Source organism: Bactrocera neohumeralis, chromosome 6, assembly GCF_024586455.1.
Source record: "Bactrocera neohumeralis isolate Rockhampton chromosome 6, APGP_CSIRO_Bneo_wtdbg2-racon-allhic-juicebox.fasta_v2, whole genome shotgun sequence".
In the NCBI taxonomy this organism is placed as follows: domain Eukaryota; kingdom Metazoa; phylum Arthropoda; class Insecta; order Diptera; family Tephritidae; genus Bactrocera; species Bactrocera neohumeralis.
This window is the reverse complement of record NC_065923.1, coordinates 38,533,162-38,550,360: the sequence shown is the minus strand read 5'-3', so window position 1 is coordinate 38,550,360 and position 17,199 is coordinate 38,533,162.

The window sequence follows — 17,199 nt, the reverse complement described above, 5'->3', positions numbered from 1 at the left end:
TTCAGGTTCTATCATGTTGGTGAATGCTGTGGAGCGGGCGAGCTCATCAGCCAGTTCATTCCCGGCTATATCTTTGTGAAGCAGATAAGGTGCAGGATAAGGACAAGGTTACGATCTGATAGACAGCCGTTCTATACACTCCTGCACCGGTAGCGATTTGATATCGTACGTATTTATCGCTTTAAGCGTCACTCAGGATGCGATAATTGCGTTGGAGGTTTAGGCTTACGCACCGTCTTATAGGAAAGATCTCTTCTTGGAATATGCTCCGAAAATTTCCCATAGCTATGGGGAGTTTGGTATAGCTCGAGAGTGGAATCATTCCATTCAGCTTTGCTGCTAAGGATTGAGCCAATGATATTTCGCCCCTTAAGTCCTTCATACGCTATGTAATAAGATAACCTTCTTCTTCTTCTTCTTAATTGGCGTAGACGCCGCTTACGCGATTATAGCCGAGTTAACAACAGCGCGCCAGTCGTTTCTCCTTTTCGCTACGTGGCGCCAATTGGATATTCCAAGCGTAGCCAGGTCCTTCTCCACTTGGTCCTTCCAACGGAGTGGAGGTCTTCCTCTTCCTAATTCCCCGGCGGGTACAGCGTCGAATACTTTCAGAGCTGGAGTGTTTTCGTCCATTTAAGCCAGCGTAGCCGCTGTCTTTTAATTCGCTGAACTATGTCAATGTCGTCGTATATCTCGTACAGCTCATCGTTCCATCGAATGCGATATTCGCCGTGGCCAACGCGCAAAGGACCATAAATCTTTCGCAGAACTTTTCTCTCGAAAACTCGCAACGTCGACTCATCAGTTGTTGACATCGTCCAAGCCTCTGCACAATATAGCAGGACGGGAATTATGAGCGACTTATAGAGTTTGGCTTTTGTTCGTCGAGAGAGGACTTTACTTTTCAATTGCCTACTCAGTCCGAAGTAGCACCTGTTGGCAAGAGCAATCCTGCGTTGGATTTCCAGGCTGACATTGTTGGTGGTGTTAATACTGGTTCCTAAATAGACGAAATTATCTACAACTTCAAAGTTATGACTGTCAACAGTGACGTGAGTGCCAAGTCGCGAGTGCGACGACTGTTTGTTTGATGACAGGAGATATTTCGTCTTGCCCTCGTTCACTGCCAGACCCATTTGTTTTGCTTCCTTGTCTAGTCTGGAGAAAGCAGAACTAACGGCGCGGGTGTTAAGGCCGATGATATCAATATCATCAGCATACGCCAGCAGCTGTACACTCTTATAAAAGATGGTACCTTCTCTACTAAGTTCTGCAGCTCGAACTATTTTCTCCAGAAGCAGGTTGAAAAAGTCACACGATAGGGAATCGCCTTGTCTGAAACCTCGTTTGGTATCGAACGGCTCGGAGAGGTCCTTCCCGATTCTGACGGAGCTCTTCGTGTTGCTCAGCGTCAGTTTACACAGCCGTATTAGTTTTGCGGGGATACCAAATTCAGACATCGCGGCATAGAGGCAGCTCCTTTTCGTGCTGTCGAAAGCAGCTTTGAAATCGACGAAGAGGTGGTGTGTGTCGATTCTCCTTTCACGGGTCTTTTCCAAGATTTGGCGCATGGTGAATATCTGGTCGGTTGTTGATTTTCCAGGTCTAAAGCCACACTGATAAGGTCCAATCAGTTTGTTGACGGTGGGCTTTAATCTTTCACACAATACGCTCGATAGAACCTTATATGCGATGTTGAGGAGGCTAATCCCACGGTAGTTGGCGCAGATTGTGGGGTCTCCTTTTTTATGGATTGGGCATAGCACACTTAAATTCCAATCGTTGGGCATGCTTTCGTCCGACCATATTTTACAAAGAAGCTGATGCATGCTCCTTATCAGTTCTTCGCCGCCGTGTTTGAATAGCTCGGCCGGTAATCCATCGGCTCCCGCCGCTTTGTTGTTCTTCAGGCGGGTAATTGCTATTCGAACTTCTTCATGGTCGGGCAATGGGACGTCTGCTCCATCGTCATCGATTGGGGAATCGGGTTCTCTTTCTCCTGGCGTTGTGCATTCTCTGCCATTCAGCAGGCTGGAGAAGTGTTCCCTCCATAATTTAAGTATGCTCTGGGCATCGGTCACTAGATCACCTTTGGGGGTTCTACAAGAGTATGCTCCGGTCTTGAAACCTTCTGTAAGCCGCCGCATCTTTTCGTAGAATTTTCGAGCATTACCCCTGTCGGCCAGCTTATCAAGCTCTTCATACTCACGCATTTCGGCCTCTTTCTTTTTCTGTCTGCAAATGCGTCTCGCTTCCCTCTTCAATTCTCGGTATCTATCCCATCCCGCACGTGTTGTGGTCGATCGTAACGTTGCGAGGTAGGCAGCCTGTTTTCTCTCCGCTGCGGCGCGGCACTCCTCGTCGTACCAGTTGTTCTTTTGCACTTTCCGAAAACCAAGGGTTTCGGATGCAGCTGTACGTAAGGAGTTTGAAATGCCGTCCCACAGTTCCCTTATACCGAGTTGTTGATGAGTGCTCTCAGAGAGCAGGAGTGCAAGCCGAGTAGAAAATCGTTCGGCAGTCTGTTGTGATTGCAGCTTTTCGACGTGGAACCTTCCTTGTGTTTGTTGGCGTGCGTTTTTTGCTGCACAGAGGCGGGTGCGAATCTTGGCTGCAACAAGATAGTGGTCCGAGTCGATGTTAGGACCTCGGAGCGCACGCACATCTAAAACACTGGAGACGTGTCTTCCGTCTATCACAACATGATCGATCTGGTTGGTAGTTTTTCGATCCGGAGACAGCCAGGTAGCTTGATGAATTTTTTTGTGCTGGAATCTAGTACTACAGATAACCATATTTCGGGCCCCGGCGAAGTCGATCAGCCTCAACCCATTTGGGGATGTTTCCTCGTGGAGGCTGAATTTACCGACCATAGTGCCAAAGATACCTTCTTTGCCCACCCTGGCGTTAAAGTCGCCAAGCACGATTTTGACATCGTGGCGGGGGCATCTCTCATAAGTGCGTTCCAAGCACTCATAAAAGGCATCTTTGGTCACATCGTCCTTCTCATCCGTCGGAGCGTGGGCGCAGATCAGCGATATGTTGAAGAACCTCGCTTTGATGCGGATTGTGGCTAGACGTTCATTCACCGGAGTGAATGATAGTACTCGGCGACGGAGTCTCTCTCCCACCACGAATCCCACACCAAACTTGCGCTCCTTTATATGGCCACTGTAGTAAATGTCACAAGGACCTACTCGTCTTTGTCCTTGTCCCGTCCATCGCATTTCTTGGACGGCGGTGATGTCAGCCTTTATTTTCACGAGGACATCAACCAGCTGGGCAGCGGCACCTTCCCAATTAAGGGACCGGACATTCCAGGTGCATGCCCTTAAATCGTAGTCCTTATTTCGTTTGCCGTGGTCGTCATCAAAAGGGGGGTCTCTCATCCGAGGCTGGTTGTTACTGTTCATTGGGGTAGGCTTTTTACGTGGCGGGTCCCAAACCCAGCGCACAACCCTATGCAGGGGATGTTTCGCCTTCTCACTTTAGCTCACCTTCGAACGGATGTTCTTAGGCTAACCAGAGGATACTTGGTCAAAGACCGGAAGTCGTGAGCTGCTTGAGTCATATGTAAAAGAATCGTTTCTGGCCACTCCCAAGTGAATGGCGATCAGAGAACTTTCCTCACTTGCGTGAACTTCTACACATGACCCCATGTGAACTTCTACACATAAGATAACCTTACCTCTACCAAATTCTGCTGCGGCCAATTGAAGCAGTGTGTGTTTGGCTACCTGACACGCAGATGGCTCGTTGCAGCTTCGAAAGTTGAAGTCTACCGAATAATAATAATCTTGGTAGAGACAAAGTCCTTTACTGATATTATATTTTTAACCAAAGTATACCAAGCTTCTCTAAGTAAGTTATCGTTATTTCTCTCTAAAACAACTCTATTAATAATCATTTTGGACGTCAGTTACGGCGAATAAGTCAATTGTACTAATTTGTGACATCAAATATACCCCACCCAAGATTGCTGTAAATGCCAACTGAACATTCCTGTTTAATGAGGGAACTAAACTCAAAGACAACTGCACACAAACCTCAGCTTATTTGCCAAAGGAATGGTGCTTTACATACATCCATACACATTACTCATTGTAAAAAGGGTTACGTTACGTGATAATCTACTATTCACTCGAAAAATAGGGGAGGATATGAAATATTTTCTCTTGAACAGCTAATCAGTTACCTTTCAAATTCTCGAAACAGCAAAATGCCTTCATTACATAATAGCTATATTATGCGAACCTTGAAGAAAATACTGTGATAAAGATATAACATTCGAGCAGTATGACTTCGTGAAAAGCAACCTATTTAATGGAGACTCACATTACAACCGAAAAACGGAAATTTTCAACCTTTCTCGTTCTTTTGCTCTTACATCTATGGAAAAGAATTTATAATGATTGAAATCTTTCGTGACTTATGCAGCTTTTCTGCTTTAATATACTTCTATGTTCTGATCGATCAATATCTAACAATATGGTGCTCCGTGCGCGAACAACTTTTGTTGAATTCGGCTCCTCTTGAAACACCAATATAGTCGCCCGCTCTTTACTTGCTGGCTAAATCCACGATTCATCATCTGTCACGATTTCATAGACGTATTTCGCAGTATTTGCTATCGTATTTTGCTAACATTTCGACTCATCGACACGAGCTTTTTCTTGAGCGATAGGAAAGTTGTGTGGGATCCGATGTGAACAAATATTTTTATAGTCAAATATTCATACAATATTGAATATAGTCCCAATATTGTCCATAGTTGTCTCAATCTCACGATAAGTAACATGGTGATCTTGCAATTTCAGTTTGCGCACAACACCAATAGTTTTCGGAATAATAACTGATTTTGGACCACATTCCCGAAATTCGTCTTGGTCGTTGTGATTGACGATCTCGTTTGAATCATCCATCGATAAACACTGGTCCTTAAAAAATTGAATTAAGTTCATTTATGTACTTTTGATGAGTAAATGCTCGGGAAAATGTTCGAAATATAATTCTATTCTCTGATTGAGAAGAATATTTCAGTTGCTGGAAACAACACTAATCGTACGTCAAAACATTCTGAGTATGCACATCATCAAAAATTTATGATAAAAATGTGAGTTTCCAGATTGAATTACTTGTGTTGCCAAATACCGAAATACAAAAGACAGCCTACGTAGTGAAACTGATCAAAACCATGCAAAACAAAACTTGGTAGAATTGAAGACAGGTATCCGGACAGGTATCCGTATACCCTCTTGAACGGATTCAGCTTGATAAATTTATCGTTGCATGTTGCATGATATTTTTTTGACAAGAGAACAGAACAGCTAATGTAAAATTATTTCTTTCTGGTATTTATTGAAATAGTGTGAAAACTACTAAAAATGCAAGACTGTTAGGAACAGATAGCAGATGTGTATAAAAAACTGAATAAAAAGAGGAAAGCTCATATCACAGCAATTATTTGACTAATTTTAATCAAATGTTAAGCACAATCAAAATGGAATCGGAATATAATTATTCCTATTACCTATATAATTCAATATTAAATTCCATTGATCATATAACGGGTTTTTCAATATGGGCAATACAAAAGTTGACCTATAGGGACCGCAAACGATGCTACATTTTTTCCCGTTCTTTTGACATTTCTCTTCAGAAAGGTTTGCCATTTCATCCTGGAGTCGAAATTATTAAAATTTCATTCCGAAATTCGGAGTCCGTGGCCTCAACTTTCAGAGCGCTACGTTCAATTTATGGTCGTCCTAATCGTCCTGTCCGAACAACAATTGAGCGTCTAGTGGAAAAATTTGCATCCGCAGGCACGGTACAAAATGTTCCCCTGCCATTGAGACAATATTGCTGCCGCTAGCGCATCAATTCATCAGTCTCTCACACATCGTTCTCAAGCGTTGAGCATCTCTGTGACCTCGTTGTGGCGAATTTAGCGAAAAGACCTTGGCCTACATCCTTACAACAACAATTTGAAAATGATCCGGATTTTCATCGAAAAATCATCTCATTTTTGGCAGTAATCCACACGTACTCCACAAGTCACCAATAGATCCCGAAAAAATTACGGTTTGGTGCGGTTTATAGGCCGGTGGCCTCATTGGGCCGTACCTCTTCCGTGATGATCAAGACCGGCAAGTTACTGTGAATGGGATTCCCTACTGCTCAATGATAACCGAATATTTTTGGCCCGAATCGAATGAAATGGACTTGGACAATATGTGATTCCAACCGGACGGCTCCACAAGCCACACAGCGAATGTCACAATCGATTTATTGAAAACCAAGTTTGATGAACGTGTTATCTCACGAAATGGTCCAGTTACTGGCCGCCTCGGTCGTGCAATTTGACGCCGTTAGACTATTTCCTGTGGGGCTACGTCAAGTCTATGGTCTATGCCAACAAGTCAGCGACAATTGATGAACTTCGTACAAATATCGAACATGAAATTGCAGCAGTATCGGCCGATTTATAATTGAGAATCGTCGAAAATTGGGTTCAGCGTCTGAACTTCTGCAAGCGTTCACGTGGTGGCCATGCAAAAGAAATCGAGTTCCATACATAATGGCAGCGAATGTACTTTCACAGGAATAAAGAATTTTTGTAGCGCTCTTTTTGAAAAACCCGTCATAAAACAAACAACAATGAATATATTGGAATAAAACGCGGCATAGATATAAGATGCCTTCGAGAGGTGGTAAGTTATTGGTCAATCCGTGATAATGAAACTTTTTTCTTTTTCTTATTATAATATGTATTTTAATGCTTAAAATTGGTACAAATCGGTTCAATACTTAGCCTAGCCTCCTTATATATAATTTCTAACTTCTAGTAATCGTAAAATCATTGACCTGCTTATTTTACTAACTAATTACTACTATTTATATACTAACATGTATAGTAAAGTACATTACAATGTTTGAAAGGCTTTAGTTGAAATAAGCAGTGAGCTTCATTTTTCAAACTGACTGTATTTTCAATATAACTTAAAACTAAAAACAATAGAATACAGAAATGCTGATGTTTCTTAAACCACATTTATTATTTTTTTAGTATTGGTGATTTTTTTGAAGATCAAAAGTGTCCACGTGGTGCCAAAATTTGGCGAAAATTTCTTCGAATCATAGTTAATCGATTTATATTTTTCGGTGGTAACTTCGTTAATTGTGAAAAGCGTTTTCTAATCGCGTCCTTATGGATCTGCGGCGGTGCATTTTTTGCATTTCTGAACTGTGATCTCTCCTTTGGTGGCGGGCTTATATCATCTGATGGTTTTGCCACTTCTCTTTCATTATTGAGCTTTGATGGCATCGTAATTTGTGTAGAATGCTCACATCGATTTGTCATCACTTTATAATCCAGGGTTCCTGCCGATGTCATTATATGGGGTTTGGGATCGGGATCCGGTCGGTCCGACAATTCTCCCAAACTTTTAGTAAAAATTTGGCTTCCGTCCATTTTATCTTTTATTATCTTGAAATTCTCCCGTGAAGGGTTTGCCATTTGTTTTTCATTGTTGAGCTTTGATGGCATCGTAATTTGTGTAGAATGCCCACATTGGTTTGTCATCACTTTATAATCAAGGGTTCCTACCGACGTCATTATATGTGGTTTTGGATCGGGATCCGGTCGGTCCAACGATTCTCCCAAACTTTTAGTAAAAATTTGGCTTCCGTCCATTTTATCTTTTATTATCTTGAAATTCTCCTCTGATGGTTTTGCTATTTCTTTTTCATTGTTGAGCTTTGATGGCATCGTAATTTGTGTAGAATGCCCACATTGGTTTGTCATCACTTTATAATCAAGGGTTCCTACCGACGTCATTATATGTGGTTTTGGATCGGGATCCGGTCGGTCCGACAATTCTCCCAAACTTTTAGTAAAAATTTGGCTTTCGTCCATTTTATCTTTTATTATCTTGAAATTCTCCCTGATAGTTTGCCACTTGTTTTTCATCCGGTCGGTCTGACAATTCTCCCAAACTTTTAGTAAAAATTTGGCTTTCGTCCATTTTATCTTTTATTATCTTGAAGTCCTCTCCTTCCTTTACCCTCCACTGTAGCGCCTCCATCTTAAGAGATAGCCTCTTTTGCTGCTGGCAATTTATAACCCTCAGCTGATTCTTTAAATGATCACAGTACATTTGCTCCCGACGGAGAGTTTCAATTTCATCAGGACTTGGCCAGCACACCTTTGCTTTCATCTGGGCAATCAACTTTTCTGTTACGTAATATTTTGATTTGGCTATTCGCACACAGCTTTTGAAATTACGGACATCGCGACTTTTTATTTCCTTAACATGCAGGAATAGAGTATAACTAAGAGTTCCTGGATGTGTTGGAAGCAGCTTTCCCAATGCTGAGATATGTGTACGTGGTTTCTTCAGCATTTCGCGTTGTAGACTGTGCAGTGGCAATGATTAATAGACAATGATAGCTGCTCTGCACGTTGCTCTAGTTTATATAGCGATTTTATCGAGGACAGGTGTTAATGTTTTCTACCTGAGTGCTGGATGCAGGTAGAAAGGTTCATTACTAGTTTAAATTTTTAAGGGCGTAACTTTGCATGATGTTTTTTACACAATCCCTGCCTCAAGGTATTTTACATTTAATTAACTTTAAGTCGATTCTAAGAATTATACTGAATAACAAAATAATTATCGATAATATTTTGTCAGGGATTTTTTAAATTATATATCGATTTTCCACGCACAGGTAAGAGATAAAGCTGAATGCAGAGTAAGGTTCCGTTCTTTCTATTATTACGACATAAATTATTCCAGCCTGAGTCGAGAAATCCCTTTTGACTTTGTCGGTCCGAATAACGTGGGATTCTGTCGTATTTTTATACTCTGAAGAGGATATATTAAGTTTGCCACGAAGTTTTTAACATCCAGGAGAAAACATTGGAGACCGTGTAATATATCTATATTCAGCATGGTGAGCAGAGTCGATTTGGCCATGTCCGTCTGTTTTTGATGTATCGATCTGCAATATTGCATACGCCCTTAGCTCCTCAGGAAGCCGCTCATTTGTCATAATCATCGGTATCGTACCGTCATAGCATACAGCTGACCATTCAAAATCAAGGTCTTGGATGCAATCTTTTGTATTAGTGAAGGTTATTATATACATATGTAGTTAATGTTTTTTGTTTAATGTAAAATAAATTTTGGGTAGTCTTTTCGTATTTCTAAACAAACTTCAACTTATTTATTTTATATTTAGAATGAACTTTAATAAACCAAACCATTTTGGTCGACCACTTGCCACAACTTTACTCCATTAAGGGAGGTCTGCGTTGATCGAAACAAATGGTAGTCCGATGGTGCAAGGTCAGGGCTATATGGTGGATGCATCAAAACTTCAGATGCCGAGTCATCAAAGATGTATGTAGTCTAGTGTTGTCCTTATGGAAGACGAAGCCCTTTCTGTTGAAAAGTTCTGGCCATTTTTTCCATTGCTTGCTTCAATCTCATCAGTTGTAGAATCAATAGTTCGACCAGGCTGGAGCAGCTCATAGTGGATGATTCCTTTCCAATCCCACCAAACACTCAGCATAACCTTTCGAAGCGTCAATCCTGGTTTTGCGACCATTTTTGGAGCTTCACCACGCTTGGACCATGATCTTTTTCGCACATTATTGTCGTATTTGCTCCAGGAGACGAAACTCTTACCATTCATTTCAAAAATGGTTCGATTTTATTTCGTTTCAGCAAAGGATCGCAGATGTTAATTCGGTCCATTAAATTCATGTGATACTTAAACATCGAGTTTCTTTTTGTAGCCAGCCTTTTTTAAATGGTTCAGAACCGTTTAATGATGAATGTTAAGTCCCTTAGCGAGGTCATGGCTGTTTATCTGACGGTTCGGGTCAATGTTTTCCGTAATTTCATCGACTTTTTCAACGATAGATCGACCAGAGCGAGGTGCATCTTTCACATCGAAATTTCCAGAACGGAAGCGAGCAAACCATTGTTGTGCTACACGAACTGATACAGCATCGTCTCCGCAAACTTCACAAATTTCATTGGTGGCTTGCGTGGCATTCTTCGCTTTTTTATGCAAAAATTTCAAAATTTATCGAATTTATTTATATTTTAACTCTTTTTTGAACAGCTGTAACTTTTTTTCAACTTCCCCGAATTTTGTTTTTGGTTTAATGAAGCTTAAAATCTCACCTTTTCGCCACTATATGGTATGACAAAATGTGATTGGTAGTACTGGAGCTATACGACCGCAACGAAATCTTTTGACAAAATACGAAAAGACTTTTTCGACTATCCAATATATTCCAAGAACTGTATAGTTGTTGGTTAATCATAAGACGATTGAAAATATTTCTGTTAAAATGGTAATTTAAGCTGTAAAAATAATATCTTAATCGTCAGAAAGAACGTTTTTGCAACATAAAAACTAAGTTCTCTCTTTCAGAAACTGAAATTAAGATAAATTTAAATTCTACAAAACATGTTTTAAATAAACTTGTTACAAAGAATAACAAAAAATGCATTTTTGTTAAAACCCCAAAAAAATATACAAGTATATTATTTTAAACTCAGCTTAAAAGCCTTTGTTCATTAACCCTTTCATTACTTGTTTCTTTGTCAATTACATGTGTGGTGCTATAGCAGCCGACAGGTAAATGGGATGAAATCCATTCATCATACTCTGCCTGTTGTAGACGAAGAACTATGCTTGCAATTAAAATTTGCAGTGGACACAATTTGTTGCGAAGTAACATTGCGGACCATAAACAAAGAGTATACATATAATCCTACTAAATTGGATTAAGAGCTTAACATTTACGCAAATAGCGACAACAACAATTGAACATGAGAAAAATCAACTTCGGACCAAACAAATCAACCTTATTATTTTACAGTACGCAGTGGGAGTAAGCATACCTGCAGTGATATGGGCACAATGATATGTAAAAATAAATGGGTTTTCCAATAAAAGTGATATGATTTATTTTCAAAAAAGCACACTAATTGTTAAGGAAATTCAAATGCTTTTTGTTTTATATCTAATTTAATAATAGTAGTTGAGAATATAACATCATTCAAATGGCCTCTACGACTTCTTTTGCAGGAACAAATTTAATGAACCCAATTCGAGTACTTTTTCTAGTAAATTAAGTCGTATTTTATGAAAAGCATGGACTTCTAAAGCTTGAAGGGAGTCTGGTTTATTGCTAAAGACCCAATGACTTCAAATAACCCTACAAAATTTAGGCTAATGGTGTTAAATCAAAACTTCTTGGAAGCCATTCAATGTCATAAGTTTAGTTTTTTTTTTTGAAATAGTAGAACCTACAAACTTTTCTCGCAATAATTCGGTTGTTGAGCGTGCTGCGTGACACGTAGCCCGTCCTGTAGGAACCAGATGTTGTCAAGATCAACTTCTTCCAATCGCGGCTATAAAAGTTGGTTATCACCGATCTATACCGCGCTCCATGTCGGTGTCGCCAGCTTCATTTCGAAAAACGTACGTACCGATGATTTCATCCGTGTAAAAACCACACCAAACTGTCAATTTAGATGAATGTAATGGTTGTTCATGAATAATTTACAGATTTTCTTCGCAACAAAATCGACAGTTTCGTTTATTTACCACAACACTCAGATGAAAGTGACCCTCATCGGATAAGATGACTTTCTTAAAAAATCGCTATCGCTTTCAAGTTGTTCCAAGGCCAAATCAGCAAGTTTAGGACGTTTACGGAGGTCCAGTGGCTTCAGCACTTGAGTGAGAACAGGTTGTGAAAAATACAGATTAAACAAGGCCGAAACGACACTTAGAAATCACATCATCCCTATTGGAAAACCCGTTAGTCAATAAAAACGCGTTTTTTGGAAACATATTTTCAAAATCCGTTGTCAAGATTTCTTGCGAACTACTCAATCAATTTTAACGAAATTTTGCACACGTTTTCGAGATATAATTTACAAGGTCTTGAATGAATAGTTTTTTTCTCAATTACAACTATTAAAAAAATTTGCAAAATTTGGGTTTTTTTGTAAAAACGCCTGTTGACAAAATACAATTTTCTTTTTTCATATTTTCCTATGTAGTTTATCGTCTTAAGGGCTTACATTGGTTTACGGGTTTCAAAAACTCGAATTTTTTATTGGCTTATTAAGTTCTGCAACATCTCTAAAATATTTTTCTAAATTTTCAAGTTGATCCGAGTAATAGTTTCGGAGATAGAGTCGTGAGAACTTGTGCACTCAAGGCTAGCTAGGCTAATTGCGCCGTTTTTAAAAGCGTTTTTTTTCGAAACTATGTTTTTGAAGTCGGTTGCCAAGATTTCTCGAGAACTAAATTTAAATAAAAATTTCATGAAATTTTTCACAAGTCTTTGAGATACAATTCTTAAAGACGTGGGCGAATGTTTTTTTCGATTAAAATTATTTGAAAAAGAAATGTAGCGATTTTTTTTTTTTTTTAAAAATGTCTGCCAAAAATCCAATTTTCAGTTTTTTTCCTTCGTCCATATTCTAAGTTAAGGTTTTAACTAAAACACGCATTTTTTCACTATATATGATCCTGTAAGGAGTTATTCTGTCAACGCGTGCGCATTTTTTTCGAAGAGTCACCGGAAATGGCGTCGCAATGGCCGAGTTCAAAGTATTTTTTTTTTCCAAAAATTTCAGAATTTCTTTGTTAATAGTGTATGTAGTATTTTGTAACAATAAAAAATTCTAATAAAATATTTAATTTTTTATATGAGAAAAAAATTGTTGAAAAAGGCTGTCTTTTATCCCTTACGTATTTTTTTCTTTTTCTTCATATGATCCTATAAGAAGTTTTGCTGATGATGTTCAAGTTTTGCATATTTTCCGTTGAAATTTTTACAAAATCTTTATAAAATATGTACCGTTGGAATAATAAAAAAATAGAAATAAAATATTTAAGTTTTCTTATATGTAAAAAATAGTTTTTTAAAATATATCGTTTTTTGCACGACGAAACCTATGTAACCTCTAAAAACCCCTTAAGCTAATAATGTAAGTTAAGCTTGATCGATAGTTTGTTATATATTCGCCGATCATATGAATTGCTTCATATATGTATGTTTTCACAAATCCGGTAGTCTGTCATTACATGCATCTGACTAGCGGTAAAAAGTAATAAAATAATTATATTTACTCATAGCAAATTGCAATAAATCATATACCTCGCGCTAGGTTTCACTTAAACGTGCATGGCGCACGAAAACATGGTCTTAATAGCCACACGGAAGTCAAAGAATTAATATCGGCTTTAAAAGGAATTCCTTCCAGAATTAATTCGATAATCGCCATATTCATGGCTAATTAATTCCACTTTCACGCAGCCAATAAACAAACACAATTGCGGCACAGTGGCCACACAATGAACCCTCCCGATCATAAATTGGCAATATCCGTAGACAATTTGTAACAAAGGACATACGTACATACATACACACATAGAGAACCATTTGTGTGTTCCACTCGAAGCCACCTGCAACATTTCCACCAGCTCACTTAGTGAAGATTTTCAAATTTATGCCGAATTTCATTACATTTTCGTAAACAAACCACCCTTCAGATTAGCCATAGCCTCAACTGGTTACGACAAGTGGAACAAATTAATGTCGCAAACATATTTTCTTTGATGAGCCATTCACAGGGAATAACATCTACATACACACACACACAAAGACACGCGTCGAATGCAGTTAGCGATTCTTAACGCTCTTTAGCAAATTTGTACGAATGCTCTCAACCCCTGTTGATAGTCTCATTATCGCATTAGAGCGACGGCAAGTGTGGCAGTGGCCGGGAGCGTGGAAGCCTTTGTTATGGACGCAATAACTTTCACAGCTGATAAGCACAACGACAGTCGACAGACAGTCAACGGCGCTGTTGCTACAAATCATACCGCCGTTATTAGTTTTCGTTCGTTCGTATTCATTTCGTCATGGCTATGCATAAGTTGCATCAACTTTTAAATGCAATAATGCGTTGACAGAATTACAGAGTTAAATACCGTTATAAAGGGTGACTTAATTTGTTTTTTTTTTTTTGTTTTTGGTGAAGATATGATTTTTGATTAAGGCCGCAAAAGCAGCATTTGATGGGCGTTAGGGGTGAAGTTCTTCGTATACGAGTATTTTAATAAATCTGTATGTATGTATGTACATATATATGTAGGTGTGTGTGTTTTGGTGAAAGAGATGAGCTGTGAACACGTGTTTGCTTTGTAATAAATATTTGCTAGTTTACATTTTCTCATTGTCAATTGAAAGGACAATAAAATGTCAATTACCAACAGTCGCAAGTGACTTCGATAACGGAGAGACGGTTTTGAGTATTACAAATTTAAGAGCATATTTGTGACATCAAAGCGAGCGTGGAGTGAATTCACAGCACGCGCCACCAATTATTGTGCACTTTATTGACTACTTTAGGCCATTTAAAGGGTATTCCAAATTTTATTGAAATAAGACTTGTGACTCTTAATAATATATAAGTATATGTACATACATATATATGCACGAACATTTGAACATTTTGTTAGGTCTTATAAAGAACTCGTATTTTTAGTGTATTAATACGGGGGGTAATAATAAACGCGCGTAGAAAAATGTGCTCTCTGATTTTCATTAGATATCTCATAGATGGATCGATATTTTCGGTAAGAAGTTACGCATAAGTAATAAGGTCGACATTTTGGGTATCTTGGGAACTTGAAAAAACTAGTAAAAGCGCAATAAATCAATCATACCAAGATGGTATGGGAGAGCTTTATGGGAGCTGGTGTGAAAATTGGACGATGGGCGTGACACCACCTACTTTTTGGTGAAATCCCATATCTCGGGACCCGACCAACCGATTTCGACAAATTTAGTACGTGGCATTCCTCTTACTTTCTTATGTCACAGTATGAAAATTGACGAAATCGGACAACAACACCTACCTCCCAATAGCACAATTTTAAATTCTCCTTGATTCGTTTAGTTTTCAATACACAAATCAAGAAGCAATTAATACAACGTGAGAAAATTTTGCACGAATAATGTCTTTAGTATCTTTTGACCAAAATTTGTTTAAATCTAATAAAAACTGTTCAAGCCTCTAGGTACCGACCTCGGTACCTATAGTTAACTTTTGATCAAAAATGTCGGTCAATGTGTGATATATACGAGGTGTGTTCAAAAAGTATCGCGAATTTTGTGTTTTTTTCAAAAATTATTTATTTATTCATGAATATCTATTTTGTCCCCTTCAAAGTAATCCCCAAGAGATATTATACACTTGTGCTAACGGTTTTCCAATCTTCGAAGCACTTCAAAAAATCATTTTTTTTATCTTCTTCAGCTCCTCCTTCGATGCCGTCTTTATCTCGTCAAGAGAAGCGTAACGTCGTTCTTTCATGGGCCTCTTCAGTTTAGGAAACAAGAAAAAGTCACAGGGGCCAGATCTGGGGAATACGGTGGCTGCGGCATCATTAGTGTGTTTTTTTTTGGCCAAAAAGTCGCGCACAAGCAACGATGTGTGAGCAGGAGCGTTATCGTGGTGCAAAAGCCAATTTTTGTTCTTCCACAAATCCGGGCGTTTCTGGCGGATTGCTTTGCGCAAATTGCGCATAACTTGCAGGTAATATTCCTTATTGACCGTTCTTCCTGTGGCAAGAACTCATGATGCACCACGCCCCTGCAATCGAAGAAAACTGTCAGCAAACTGTCGCGATACTTTTTGAACACACCTCGTATAACTGAAATTAAGGGAAAGTACTTGTCTTTTAATGTTATGTCTGTAACTGAAATTAAGGGAAAGATTACTTGTCTTTGAATGTATATCGGTACTTGGTATGTCCCTTTAGTCGCCATCATATTTTCGAATATAAAGACTTTCGAAATTGGTTTTGCATTTGTATTTCCCTCATATATTGGAAGAGGATGAAATGTTGGTTTATACCCAAACTTAGCCCTTCTTTAATTGTTTTCAATAATTGTTTTTAGTTGGAATTTATTTTTTCGAATAAATTTATTTATATTTTTTTGAAGTCTGAAATAATTTCGAAATAAGGGGTAATTTAAAGCACATATGGTATAGTTATTTTATAAGGTTATATAAGAATTTAGTACTATTTAATGTAATGTAAGTATGGTCTCTTACAGTCAAACTTATTTTAGATTTCATGAGTACTTATATTATTATATAGATTTAGACTTTTATCAAGTAAGTTGGGGTTATATTCGGGGATAGAAATACAGGAACTTAGAGAGGCTCTTTATCTGCAGAAATGCTCCTGGGTATTAGGCATAATAGCTTAATATGTTATATATTCTCAGGATTTTCTTAATATATGGTAAGCATTAAAGCTCGTGGATTTTTTTCAGATTTTAGGTTATCATAAACATACATTCACGGAAGTTCTACTTATTTCACGTACATCAGAACACACAAAAGATATTTTGAATTCGGGGTGTATAAGAGTAGATATTCACTAACATTTATATACATATGTATATTATAGTTTGCAATTACCCTGCAGGGAAATACGCTAGATAGAGCATGAAACCCTTTGAAAGCGATTAAAAATATAAAGAATTAAAGGAAAACTAATTTACGGGCGATCTAGGTGGTGAAGACAAGGGGATAAGGCAATATATGGTTAGCCGTACACCATTTTTGGCAATCTCGTTCACTATTTCATTGCTTTCGAAGCCTTTGTGCTCTGGCGCCATGTAGAAGTAAAGTTTCCATTGCTGCCCTGCTTTTCAAGACACTTCTGGCCGATATGCTATATAAGGTCACTGCCTTGATTGCTGCTTGGCTGTCTATGTAGATGTTGACTCCGGAATTGCCTTCAGGTGCATTAGAGCTCAGCTCCGCGGCTTTCGCAATAGCAAATACCTCAGCTTGAAATATACTGCAGTGGTCGAGTAACTTAAATGAAAGCCTTATGCCTAACTTTGGACAGTATATTCCCGCACCATCGTCCATTTTTGAGCCATCCGTATACAACTAGAAATATTAACTTCGGCTTACTACATATCTCTGCCGAGAACTATCTTTGAGAAAATACTGCTTAATGTGAGTTGGAAACTGGGGTGGAATTAAAGACATTTGCAACTAGTATAATTCATTATTTTTTAGGTTTTGTTGAATAGAAACTTGTTGAAAATTAAATCGTAAGGTAAAAAAATTA